This window comes from Pan troglodytes, chromosome 13 (assembly GCF_028858775.2).
Source record: "Pan troglodytes isolate AG18354 chromosome 13, NHGRI_mPanTro3-v2.0_pri, whole genome shotgun sequence".
In the NCBI taxonomy this organism is placed as follows: Eukaryota; Metazoa; Chordata; class Mammalia; order Primates; family Hominidae; genus Pan; species Pan troglodytes.
This window is the reverse complement of record NC_072411.2, coordinates 93,079,405-93,093,261: the sequence shown is the minus strand read 5'-3', so window position 1 is coordinate 93,093,261 and position 13,857 is coordinate 93,079,405.

The window sequence follows — 13,857 nt, the reverse complement described above, 5'->3', positions numbered from 1 at the left end:
TTAGACAAAATAGGTTGCAGAAGCTCTTTGCTCCCTGGAATTTATCAAAAGTACAATGGACTCCTACAAGTTTTAAAAACTTGTCAATTTAGAGCCTGGTAGCAGACTGCCAAGGTTTTCTATGTGATCACAGTCATCATTGTTATTTGGGGGTAGAAAATGAAGGACATCTGTAGTTCATTTTCCATAATATGGACAATGGCCACGTTATAAAAGTTCAATAAGTGGCTATTTTTATTTAGATTCAGAAAATCAAAACTAAATTATTGACCCCAGAGTTAAGAGTTATTTCTCAAGATTGTGAATCTTGTACTCCAAAAATCATTTTTGTGGGGGTGTCTTATTTCATTTTGTGTTGCTATAAAGGAATACCCGAGGCTGGGTAATTCATAAAGAGATTTATTTGGTTTTGCAGAGTGCACAAGAAGCATGGAACCTGCATCTGCATGTGAGGCCCTTAGGCTGCTTCTACTCATGGCAGAAGGCAAAGGGAAGCCGGTGTATGTAGAGATCACATGGCAAGAAGCGAAGCAAGAGAGAGAGTGGGGAGGTGCCAGGCTCTTTATAACAACCAGCTCTTAAAAGAACCAACAGAGTAAGAATTTTATTCATGCCCTGCACCATAGGAGGGTATTAATCTATTCATAAGTCCACCCTCTGACTCAAACACCCGCCACTAGGTCTCACCTCTAACATTGGGATCAAATTTCAACATGTGATTTGGGGAGACAAACATCCAAACCATAGCATTCCTCCCCTGGCCCCCCAAAACTCATGTCTTCTTCATGCTGCAAAATATAATCATCCCTTCTCAATAGCTCCAAAAGTCTTAACTTGTTCCAGCATCAACTTCAAAATCCAAAGTCCCATCTGAGACTCAAGGCGAATTAACTGTGAAATCAAAAACAAGTTGTTTCCTTCCAAGATACAATGGTGGTACATGTATTGGATAAACAGTCCCATCCCAAAAGGGAGAAATCATTCCAAAAAAAAGGAGTAACAGTCCCCATCAAGTCCAAAACCCAGCAGGACAGATGTTAAATTTTAAAACTCCAAAATAATCCTTGACTGCATGTCTTGCATCCTGGGTACACTGGTATGAGGAGTGGACTCCCACAGTCTCAAGCAGCCCTACTCCCAAGGCCACTGGCTGCTCTCACAGGTTGGAGTTGAATGCCCATGGCTTTTCCAGGCTGAGGCTGCACACTGCTGATGACTATAATTCTTGGGTCCTTGCAGCAGCAGCCCCAATCCCATGGCTCCACTAGGCATTACCCCAGGGAGGACACTCTGTGTTGGCTCTGCTCCCGCAGCAGACTTCTGCCTGGGCATCCAGGCTTTCCAATACATCCTCTGAAATCTAAGTGGAAGCTGCCAAGCCTCCATGACTTTTGCATTCTGGGCACCTGCAGACTTAATACTGTGTAGACACCAGCAAGGCTTATGGCTTATGCCCTCCAGAGCTGTGACATGACTCACACCTGGGGCCACTGAGGCCATGTGAGCCATGGCTGTGCCATCTGGAGTGGTGGGGATACAGGAAGCAGCAGACTAGTCACAGGGAGCAGTCTCTAGGCCTGTCCTCTACCCAAACCATTCTGTCATCCTAGGATTCTAGGCCTATGATGGAGGGGTCAGCCTCAAAGGTTTCTGAAATGCCTTCAGGGCCTTTTTCTCATCGTCTTGACTAGTAACACTTGGCTCTGGTTTAGTCACACTAATCTCTTTAGCAATGGTTGCTCTGTAGCACCCTCAGATTCCTCAAACCCTTGGATTCCTTGCCTACAAATGCTCTTTCCTTCTCTATCACATGGCCAGGCTATGAAATTTCCAAATTTTTACACTTTGCTTCCCTTTTAATTATAAATTCCACTTTCTATTCATTCCTTAGCTCCCATAATTTAGCATAGGCTTTTAAAAGTAGCCACACCACTTCTTGAGTACTTTGTTGCTTAGCAATTTCTTCTGCCAGATACCCTAGGTCATCATTCTTAAGTTCAGCCTTCTATAAAGCCATAGGGCCTAGACACAATGCAGCCAACTTCTTTGCTACTGTTTAACAAGGGTGACCTTTGCTCCAGTTTTCAATAAGTTCTTCATTTCCATCTGAGACTTCCTCAGCATGACCTTTATTGTCTATATTTCTATCAGCATTTTGGTCACAACCACTAAATCAATCTCTAAGAAGTTCCAACCAGATACGGTGGCTCACACCTGTAATCCCAGCACTTTGGGAGGCCGAGACGGGTGCATCATGAGGTCAGGAGATCGAGACTATCCTGGCCAACATGGTGAAACCCTGTCTCTACTAAAAAATACAAAAATTAGCCAGGCGTGGTAGTGCACAGCTGTAGTCTCAGTCTTGGGAGTCTGAGGCAGGAGGATCACTTGAACCCAGGAGGCAGAGGTTGCAGTGAGCCAAAATCGTGCCACTGCACTCCAGCCTGGCAACAGAGCGAGACTCCATCTGAAAAAAAAGAAAAAAAGAAGAAGTTCCAAACTTCCTCTGAGTCCTCCAAACTCTTCCAAACCTCTGCCCGTTATTCAGTTTCAAGCCACTTTCACATTTGCAAGTATCCTTAATGCAACCCCCAGTCCTCAGTACCAATTTTCTGTCTTAGTCTGTGTTGTGTTACTCTAAAGGAATACCCAAAGCTAGGTAACTTATAAACAATAGAGCTTTATTTTGCTTATGGTTCTGCAGGCTCTACAAGAAGCATGGCACTGGTACCTGCATCTGATGAAGGCCTTAGGCTGATTCCACTTATGGAGGAAGGGGAAGGGAAGCTGGGATATGCAGAGATCACATGGTGAGAGAGGAAGCAAGAAGGAGTAGGGAAGGCACGTGGTTTTCTTAATTTCAAAATATTTGAAACTTAGTTTCAAAATATTAATCACATTTTCACCTCTCCTTTCACCCATCCCAGATCAATCACAGATACATATTTTGCTAATGACTTTTCAAATTTATTTTAAAGAATCACTTTAACTAATTGTTCTGATTATCAGCGCCTTCATCTGTAATAAATGCTGAAAGAAGGCAACTAGCCAATGAATTTCATCAAAATCTAAGGTGGCAAGAACCCCACCCCACCAAAGAATCATAAAGAATGAATATACCTCTGGCAAATTCAAGGGATCTTTCTTTACCTCATGCAGTTTGGGAGGCCCATGCAACTCTCCACAGTAAAAGAAACAGAATTAAAGGTCAAGCCATCCCAGTATTCTGCTCTAGCTGTAGACAGACAGTCCATGCTTAGCATTTGGCCTCTGTGCACACACACTCCAATTTCTGACACAGAGTAAAGATATCTTTTTTTCCAAATTGACCAGGAACATTTATTGATTTTATTGATGCACTTTTTAAAGTCTGGTTTATCGGCATATAATTTACATACAGTAAAATTCACCCTTTTGGGTGTGTCAGCCTATGAATTCTGACAAACTCATATAGTTGTATAACCACCACTATAAGACAGAAGATTTCTACAAGAGCACTCACAAAGAGGATGCCATAAAAACATGGGGAAGGACATTCTCTCTTTCCTTACAGTAAATATAAAAAACAATTTCATGCAGCTTCATATGTAGACAGAGGGCTCTACTTAAATTGGATAATTTCACTCCCTACTTAAAATTTTTGAACGGCTCATGATGCTCTGCATTAGCAGTTCTTGTCTGGGGTGTATGGACAGAATTCAAAGGGCTCATGAATTTAGATGGCAAAAGTTACAGTTTTACTTCCACTAACTTCTAACTACAGTTAATTTCCTTCAATTATATGGGCAGCAAACCATAACCCATACCACATTTATATCATATTATAATTATTAAAGTCATCTCAAAATATTGTTTATGCTAAGCACAATTTTGAAATTGCATTAATTGGACCCACTGCTAAATCCTATTATTTAATGCCATTAGTAAATAAGTGCATGGCTAGGTGCAGTGGCTCATGCCTGTAATTCCAACACTTTAGGAGGCTGAGGTGGGAGGATCACTTGAGCCTCAGGGTTTGAGACCAGTCCAGGAAACACAAGGAGACCCCATCTCTACTCAGAATATATATAATTTTTTTTTTAAATTAGCCAGGTGTGGTGGTATGCACCTGTGGTCCCAGCTACTCTGGAGGCTGAGGTGAGAGGATCGCCCAGGAGGTCTTGGCTGCAGCCAACCGTGCTCATGCCACTTCACTCCAGCCTGGGTGACAGAGTGAGACTCTGTCTCAAAAAAAAGAATCATTTATATTACTATATCACAAAGTTGGTTTTAATATATCACAAAGTTGGCTCGATATCAGTATTTCAATGTAATTGGTTTTCTTTTGAATCTTATGCATCTTATCTTATTCAACTAAAAACATTATTTTCTGAAAAACTTACAGGTTTCATCAGACTGCCAAAGAGGTCCATGTCACAAAAACTAGTTAAGAATCCCAGCTTTGGATAAAGACCACAATTCGCATCAGATCTTTCCAAAGTCACGTATTATTTAGTCCCCTCTTAGTCTTCAACTCATCTCTCTTCACTCCTCCCCAACAGCTTCTTATCCACCAAAACATCTGCACACAAGACTGACTGAACTACTTTCAGTTTCTTTGATGGCCCATGTTCTCTCTGTTTCCCCTGCTACATCCTCTCAATTCTCCAACCCCATCCCATATATCCCTGCACCTGGATAATGTTTACGCATTCTTCAGGCTCTGGAAAGCCTTCCTGCCAAACACACACACATACACACACACACACACACACACACGCATGTGTGCGCATGGCTCAGGTCATGCCACGCTTCCTCCATAGCATCCTCTACATCCCCGGCACAGTGCTTATCTCCTTTGGTGTAAATGATATCATCTATTTTCCTCAATAGACTCTAAGCAAGCTCTGTATGTACACGGACCAAGACAGCCCTGCTCACAGTTATATCCCTGGAATCTAGTACAATCTGGCCCTGAATAAATATTTATTAATGATTTGGTGTTTGGACACATCGAGAACAGTCATTAGTTCCTTCCTTTCCTTTGCTCCTTGGGCTGCCTGCAAAACTAAGCTGAAATTCTCTTCCTAACAGCTCCAAACTCTAAAATCATGAAACAGCCCCCAATGTTATGCTTCATCCTGATTAACCAAAACACACTTGCTTTTGATCACACAGAGAGGACTTCCTCCCTACCTCACCCTGAACTTCCAATAGACATTGTCTAGAATTACAGTTTATAAGCTCACTCTAACTTCTCTTTGATGCTAGGTATTATCTCATGCATGCCTAACATCCTAGACATCTACCTACTCATAGATGAACCAAGTGTTCCTGAAATTTCCCCTAAACTCTCCATTACACTCAAGGGCATTACTACTTCTGCCCCTAGTAAAAGTCCTCCACAAAGAATGGCATGAACCTGAGAGGCAGAGCTTGCAGTGAGCCGAGATGGCACCACTGCACTACAGGCTGGGCGACAGAGCAAGACTCCGACTCAAAAAAAAAAAAGTCCTCCACAACACTCTTATGTCAGGCTTGACAGTCATCTTCTTAGACATCTCACAGACTGATAGACTGCTGCAAACGGAAAGAACTCTGCCGTCCAGAGAGGGCAGAGAGAGGGGAGAGGTTGGAAGGGGTGTGAAGGAGTAGAGCTCTCATTAAAAATCCTTTAGGGAAGTTTTTTGCGCTATGCATGCTCATTATTCTCTTCCCCCCTCAATTGTGGCTCGATAGGTCTTAGAGCCAGTGCTGAGATCTGAATGGCTGAATTAACCTGTGATTCCTGATCTCAGTGTTGGTCAGTGACGTTCATTTATTCATTCAAAAAATATTTTTGAAATATTTGAAAATGCCTGTATCAGGCATTGCTTTGCTTAACCAGGGTTTCTGAACCACAAGACACAGAAAGTGATTTGCTTGACGATTTTCTCAGTTCTCCCAGGGATGGCATACAGTGACATTCTAGATATACAGGAGAGCAGGGAATTCATTACACACATAGATACCCTGGGGGATTAGACTGAATTGTCTCATGGAATACTGGATGGAAAAGGCTGTAACACAGAACAAACTCCCTCCTGTTGTGAACTTACACGCTGGCGAGGAGAGATGAAAACAGACAAATAATAAACAGGGATAGGTTTAACAAGTGTTATGAGGATTGCAAGTGTGATACAGTCACTGGAAGAAGCAATCAATGAGGGTGTCTTTGAGGAGATGATGACTGAACTGAGACCTAGAGAATGGGAAGGAGGCAGTCCATGAACACAGTCAGGAAAACAGCATCCCAAAAGACCAGTGTATGTATGCATAGGGCTCAGGCAGGTAAAAACTTGGGGTATCTGAGGAACAGAAAGAGGCTAAGGGGATTGAGGGGAGCCTAGTGAAGTATGGGGTGAGATAAGATGAGTAAGAGGGGTAGGTGAGCCCAAATTGGCGGGCCCTGGATTCTTATTGCAAATTGAAGCCAGCAGAGGCTTTTAAACAGGTGAGTGGTGTTATAAAATTTGTTTCTTCATTTAAGTGAACATCGAACAAGGTTGCTATACAAGAAATGCCCCCAAATTCCCCACCTAGGTCTGGCTTCCACAGGGCAGGCACTCAGAAGGGCTCCACGCTTGGCTTCATGCTCTCCTGTTGCCTTCTTGAAATTCTTCATTAATTTTGAGTAAGGGACCCCACATTTTCATTTTGCAACGGGCCCTCCCTGCAAATTACATAGCTGGTCCTGTGTTGTTCTAACAGGGGAAAATAAACGTCTATTTGCATAGTAGGACTCTGTACCTTAGGGTCTTGTTTGTGTGCAGCCATTTTGGGGCTGGTCGTCACTCTCACAAGAGGCTGGAGGTTGGGGCCCAATGAGGTAGGTAGGCCCTTTCACACACTGGAGGTTCTAGGTGGGTGCCGAGTTCACCCTAAGAAGGTAGAGCCCCTTAAGAGTAGGCGAGCAGAGCCCAAAGAAACTCAGTCTCGTGCCTCCTAGAACCATTGAGTAAGTCACAGACATTACCCAAAACTCTTGTTTCCTCGGCCAGCCGAACTTTCGAAATCATTGTCCAGTGACTAAGCATTCTCCGTTATACTTCTCCCACGTTCCTTCTGGTATAATCACCACAACTGAGAAGGCATGGGGGCGAGAAGACCCCAGAAGAAAGAGGCAAGCCCCTTGCAGACCGAGCCTAAGGACGCCTATAGAAACTGCCAGACCCCAACCTCTGGTTCAAGGGCAGCTACCCAGGCTGGCTGAGGGTCACAGCTTACCAGACAGGACAAGATCTGAGTTAGTGCAAGTGCAAACTGTGTAGATAGCGAAGTGAAGCGGGTAAAAGAGACCTTTTCAGGACAAGCAAAGAAACGGTGGAAGTGCAAGGGTAAGGTTTCCAGCACCTTAGGTGCAGAAATCAGGACACGTTTCCCTCCCTCCCTCTAAGGTGAAATGGCAGCCACTCGCGCCTCCGCCTTCCGTCGTGTGCAGAGCTAACACTCGCGCGTGCGGGCCGCGTGGACCGGCCTCTCTGGGACCCCGTCCCGCAAGCCGATCTGCAGCCCCAGGGCGAGCGTGCGAGCAGTGCGCCCGCCGCCAGGCAGAAACCGTTGGGAGGAAGCGGGCTGCCGGAAAGCCCCGCTGCGCCTGCGTACTGCTCCCGCAGGCTCTAACTTTCGCTTTTCGGTTTCCTCTCAATCCCAGTCCTTCTCGCTCCCGGGCAGTTTCCCCGAAAGCACGTGGGGCGGCTCTTCCGAGCACTCGCGTCCCTCCCGCCGCGCGCGCCGGGCCAGCTGTTTCCGAAGCGGTTCAAACTGCACCGCGCAAAGCCAGGGGCGTGGGCGGGCCCGGGCTGCTCTACCTGCGTTCGGAAAGCTAGGGCTCCAAAGCGTTCCTGAGCGGTTTTTGACCGCGAATGTGATAGTGCTTATGGTAAACACTGAAAATAAATTACATAGACATAACTTACTACCCAGACACATTAACATTTTAGAATATTTTTCCTTTCTCCCTCTCTGTTTCCATTTATTTACATTTCTATATATTATTACAATAATAAGATAATACTATGTTTTCTTTCCGTCATTTTCATTTAATTTTATACGTGGATATTTTCCAATGTGAAATTAAATAGTCTTTGAGAGCCTAACTTTGATATTCTACTATATGAATTGTGCTTTAACTGTCAGTTGGAAAATTCAGTTTCTGATTTTTCACTGTTACTAATGAAGCTGCTATGAACATCATTCTGCATAAATCTTTCATCTATATCTGATCACTTCCTTATAGCAGATTTCCGTAAGTTCAAGAATATTATAAAAACTTCCAAAAAAAGATTGTGTTCCCTACATTATAATCGTCAATATAATTCTGGTAGATGTGTTATTTTTCCTTCATGTAAAGAACACAGCTTGCTTGCATATGGCCATTTTCCTAAAAGTATTCATAGCTTTCCTCCATATTGGGATGAAATATGTCATGTACATATTGCAGTTTTGTTCAAACCGTGATATGCATCCCTGCATTTTAACCAGCTGCTATGTAGGAGGCCTCTTGTACTTATTAACTGGAAAGAAAATACACACACCAAGACAGGTAAGTGACTGTACAAAACCCAAATCCAGAGAACTACAAGAAATGATAGAAATCTTTTATTTCAATTCTATTATATTACAGATGAACAAATACAGTTTACACTGATGAAGTGACATTCACAGTATAATAGCAAGCCTTACAGAAAGGAGGAGAAGTGAAGAGGCATTGACTGGAATTTTTAGAAATTCCTACTATCAGATATTTAGCTTATAACATTATTAGAAACATTGGGACAATATAGCTGAAATGCAAAATGGTAGCTGGAAGGAGAGGGAAAGTTAAAACATATTACTATAGATTGGTTCATCAGATTTGTAGCTGTCATTTTGAAATAGATCAAGGCTGTAAAGAATGCACAGAGCCAGTAAGTATTTTTTAATAGGAATGTGGTAAGGACACAGATAAAGTATTCCTTAAGGATGAGAGACTCCAGGGGAAATTCCCATGGTTGGGAAGGGCAATGGACCTGTTCCACTTAATTAAGTTCCACTTACTTGTTTTAGAATTCAGTTGTAGGATGTTTTGCTTCATTTCATAAATTCTTTATGAGTGATCTATTGCTGCATAACAGACGAAACTATTCCCAAAACTTTGGTAAAACATCAACCATTTATCAGTGCTTGTGAATCTAGGGTATGCTGGGGAGTTCAGTTCACCTGGGTCAGGCCCCCACTTTATCTTGCCTGGGTTCTCTCATAAATCTGAGGTCTAAACTTGAACAACTACTGTGATTCAACTGTGGTCTGTGTGGTCTCTCATGCTCCTGCAAGCTAGCCGGACTTCTCATGGAGGCTGGGCAGGGTTTTGAGAGCGAAGTGTGTAAGGCCTCTTGAGGCCTAGACTCTAAATGTCACAATGTCACATCTGCTGCAAGGCGGGGAAGTAACAGAGCAGGGAATAATGTGGCCATTATTGAAAATCATTGATCAGGAGAGCCTTCTTAGTTTCAGTTTCATATAATGAAAACTACATAACTGATATCTTTTTGCCCTGGTTTGCAGGCTGTACTGTATTCTTTATCTAGTTATTGTAGATATTTCTGCTATAAGTTGCTTTAAAATGCTTTGTGCAACAAGGCAGATAAACTAAGTAAATACAACTGGATGATTTGGGTATAAAAGAAACAGTGAGTGAAGAATAGGAATGATACTGTCTTTTCTCCAAGCAAAATACAGTTTCTCCAAATGGGAAGTGTGGAGTAGTTCTTAAGTCTTTCTACTGTAACATCATGTGAACTTATGAGTTACTCCGGTGACTTCACATCAGTTACTCATCATATGATAGTATTTTCTGGATTCCTCACTGTCCTTGACTCTCCTTTGTCTGTACACCAGTTCAGGGGTGGCAAATAGGAAATTTCACCTTACCTGTTGCTTCTGATTGATTGCTGGTGACAAAGTGTACCCTGTCATTTGTTGCTCTTTTAAATCCAATACAAGTAGTTGCATTTATTGTTTTAAATGTTGTCCAGTTGATGGGAGGCTGAGGCAGGAGAATCGTTTGAACCTAGGAGGGGGAGGTTGCAGGGAGCCAAGATCGCGCCACTGCACTCCAGCCTGGGCGACAGAGTGACACTTGGTCTCAAAAAAAAAAAAAGTTATCCAGTTGAGGCCAGGCACAGTGGTTCACACCTGTAATCCCAGCACTTTGGGAGGTCAAGGCAGACAGATCACCTGAGGCCGGGAGTGTGAGACCAGTCTGGCCAACATGGCAAAACCCTGACTCTACTAAAAATATAAAAAATTTGCCGGGTTTGGTGACGTAGGCCTATAATCCCAGCTACTTGGGAGGCTGAGGAATGAGAATCACTTGAACTCAGGAGGCGGTGATTGCAGTGAGCCGAGATTGCACCAATGCACTCCAGCCTGGGCGACAGAGCGAGCCTCTGTCATCAATACATACATACATACATATATACATACATACATAGTATCCAGTTGGTTTCAGACCAGCAGCAGTCCGTTAGAATATTTAGATTATTTAGAATTTTGATTTAGCGTGGGAACCTGAGGCATGCTGTCTCCTAGCAGAGGAAAGGAGCACACAAGAACAAGTTGATTACAAAGAACACGCAGTTTCAGGACAGATGGTATATACATCACAACTGTTCATATTCCTTTATCCAGAACAAGTCACATGGCCAAGGTCAGAGTTACAGCACACAGAGAGGTATACTCCACCCTTAGTGAACCATGGCAAGCAGTGGGAAGGGACAGAAGAGATTTGAAAATAATACAGTCTACAGACATAGTGTTAGCTGTTTTTTCTAGTTTTGTGTCTTTTGCAAATTTGGCATTGTTGATATAGAGATATAGCTTTCCAAGCTGACTGTTATAAGGCAACCGTCACACATTTGTATCTGTCAAATTCTGGATTTCTAGGTTTTTGTTTGGCTTTGGTTTGATTGCTTTTTGAAGCAGTCAATATGTTACACAGTAAGAAAATATAAATAGTTTATCTTTCAGGAATATTGAATCTTGGAGGCATAAGGATTGGACACTTCAAAAACCATAATATTAGAGAGTGTATAGTTATTGTCCAAATAAATAGAGACACATATATTATTTGGTCATTCAGAGACCCCAGATTAATTGCTACAGGTTGAGGTGGTTCTAGAAAGAGAATATAGTATTTGGGCTGGGATTTAACAGGTGAATAAGAATTTGGTAAGTGAAGAGAGTAAGGGGCAAGACTTGCCATTCGGTGTGTACAAAGGGGCAGAAATCAGGGAATTAAAAGCATGGGGGGAGTGCTGGAGCTAGACGAGGTTAGTTGGGAAATGCGACAATGACAGAAAAGGCTGGAAAGAAGGAAAGAGACATTTTGTGGAGGATCCAGACTAGCAGACAACATTTGTGTTTATCATATGTGCAAGGAGAGTTGTTAAGGCTTTTGAGCAGGGAATGACTATATCAATGCAGTATTTTAAGGAATTGAATTTGGCAAATATAGTGAAGGAGAAAGAGACAAGAAAAAGGTAGTATACCTAGAGATTAGCATAGCATTCCAATTCTCAAGTGATGAAGGCCTATGGTAGGTATTGTTGTGGATGCTAAAATAAAGGGGGGGTAGGGAAGGAAGCATCCACAGATCTTGATGATCCAAATTGGGATTTGGAGTGCCAAATAATCCTATTTGCAGATGTTAGGATTATTTCATTCCTTCATCAATATTGAAGCTAATATCTGTGCAAGTTTTATAGTACCAGAAAAAAAAATTTTAACGTGTAATCTACCCTTCCTAGAGTCAACTTTTGATATGGTTTGGCTGCGTCCCCATCCAAATCTCATCTTGAATGATAACTCCCACAATTCCCACCTGTCATGGGAGGAAACTGGTGGGAGGTGATTAAATTATGGGGGCGAGACTTTCCTGCGCTGTTTTTGTGACAGTGAATGAGTCTCGAGGATCTGATCATTTTAAAAATGGGAGTTTCCCTGCACAAGCTTTTTGCCTGCTGCCATCAATGAAAGATGTGACTTGTTCCTCCTTGCCTCCTGCCATGATTGTGAGGCCTCCCCAGCCATGTGGAACTGTAAGTCCATTAAACCTCTTTATTTTGTAAATTGCCCAGTCTCAGGTCTTTATTAGCAGCGTTAAAAATGGATTAATACAGCTTTTTTCAGAGAACAGTAAAACATTGTCTTGGTCCTTGGGTGAGTAAGAGCAGAAGGGACCCTTTTGGTGCCGTGGCATCTCTTGGCAGAGAAGTCTAATTTCACTGCTAACTTGCTTTGTGAGGGTGCATTTGTGACAAGAAGAACAAATAGATGTGCAAAGAAAAAAAACTCATACACACACATATAGGCATATCCATGGGAAATTATTCAGATCCTTCTCCTACCCCAAAGTGCCTAATTATTCAAGGCTTGACTCAAATCCCGTCTACTTGAAGGAACTAATTGATTTTATGAGCATATAGTCCAAAAAGATTTAGTTTGTCTGGCTTCAGCAATGCCTACCTGGAGAAGTGACATTTAAGCTGAGATTTTTTAACTAAGATCTAAAAGATGAGTTAGCCAGCAAAGAGTTGGGTGAAGCAGATGTTGGCTCAAGGGGTTTTCCAAACAGTCGCTGGTGAGAAGTCCCTGAGTTTGGGGAGTGTGGTTTATTTGAAGAACTAAGTGCTGAAGTAAGCAAAGCAGAGTGGCACATTATGGGGTTGGACAAAGAGATCGGGAAACCAGGGCTTTATAGTATGTATTAAGAAACTGAATTTTATAAGAGCAAAGAAAAGCCATGGAAGGATTTTCAGGTTGGCAAATGACATGATCTGCTTTTCAATTAAAAAAAAAAAAACACTCACACTCTTGTATGGAGAATGGATTAAAAGGGAGATAAGGGCTGAAGTGAGGCAGCCATTCGGGAATCTGCTGCAGAAGGAGGCAGCAGAAGAGATGGAGCAGAGTAAATGAGACTTGAGAAATATTTAGGAGGAAGAATCAATTAAGATTTGAGGATCAGGTGTTGCGAGGTGAGGGAGAAGGCAATGTCAACTATGAATCCTAGGTATCTGTCATGTGCCATTTCCAGAAAAAGAGCACGTTTGTGGAGAAAGATGAGTTTGGTTCTGAACATAGTTTGTAGAGCTCACTGCACATACAAGTGGAGAGGCAAGTGGGAGTTGTAGGTGGTGAAGCCCAGAGGAGAGGTGTGGACGGGATAAGCATTTAAGACTCCTCCATCTAGAAGGAAACTGAAGCTGTGGGTGAGGTCATCACAGCACAGCGTTTAGGAGAAGCCCAGGTAAAGAAGCTGACGAATGTCTGGACCCTGACAACCTTAACATATAATGGTTTGATAGTGGAGGTGGAGGCAATGTAGAAAGAATGCCAGAGGCAGGAAAAAGCAAGGAGGATGTGTTATCATCATGACCAAGGAAGAAACGTGTTTCAAGAACAAAGGCGTCAACTGTGCCCCATGCTTCCGAGCTGTCAAGTAAAGTGAGAAAAACGGAAAAGCGTTCTCTGGGTTTAGCAACACGGAGGTCAGTTGCTAAAGGGAGCTTCTAGAATGACGACGTCGCCAAATCTGTCCTCTGCCTGGATTCTCGGCGATGAAGCTACTACAGAGACCTCCAAGTTTGGGCTTCTCCAAACACAGCACGTCCTTCTGGTCGTTCTCTAAGATATGTAAACAGAACGCCAGTTCCCAGCGTGGCAACAAGGGACTGGGCTGCAGCTCACCCAGCCGGCGGCCCCCGCCGGAAGCCGGAGGAAACACCCCAGCGCGTGGGCGGAGCAGCGGCTCGCAGAGGGAGGCGGTGGCGCCCACGGAACAGCCGCGTCTAATTG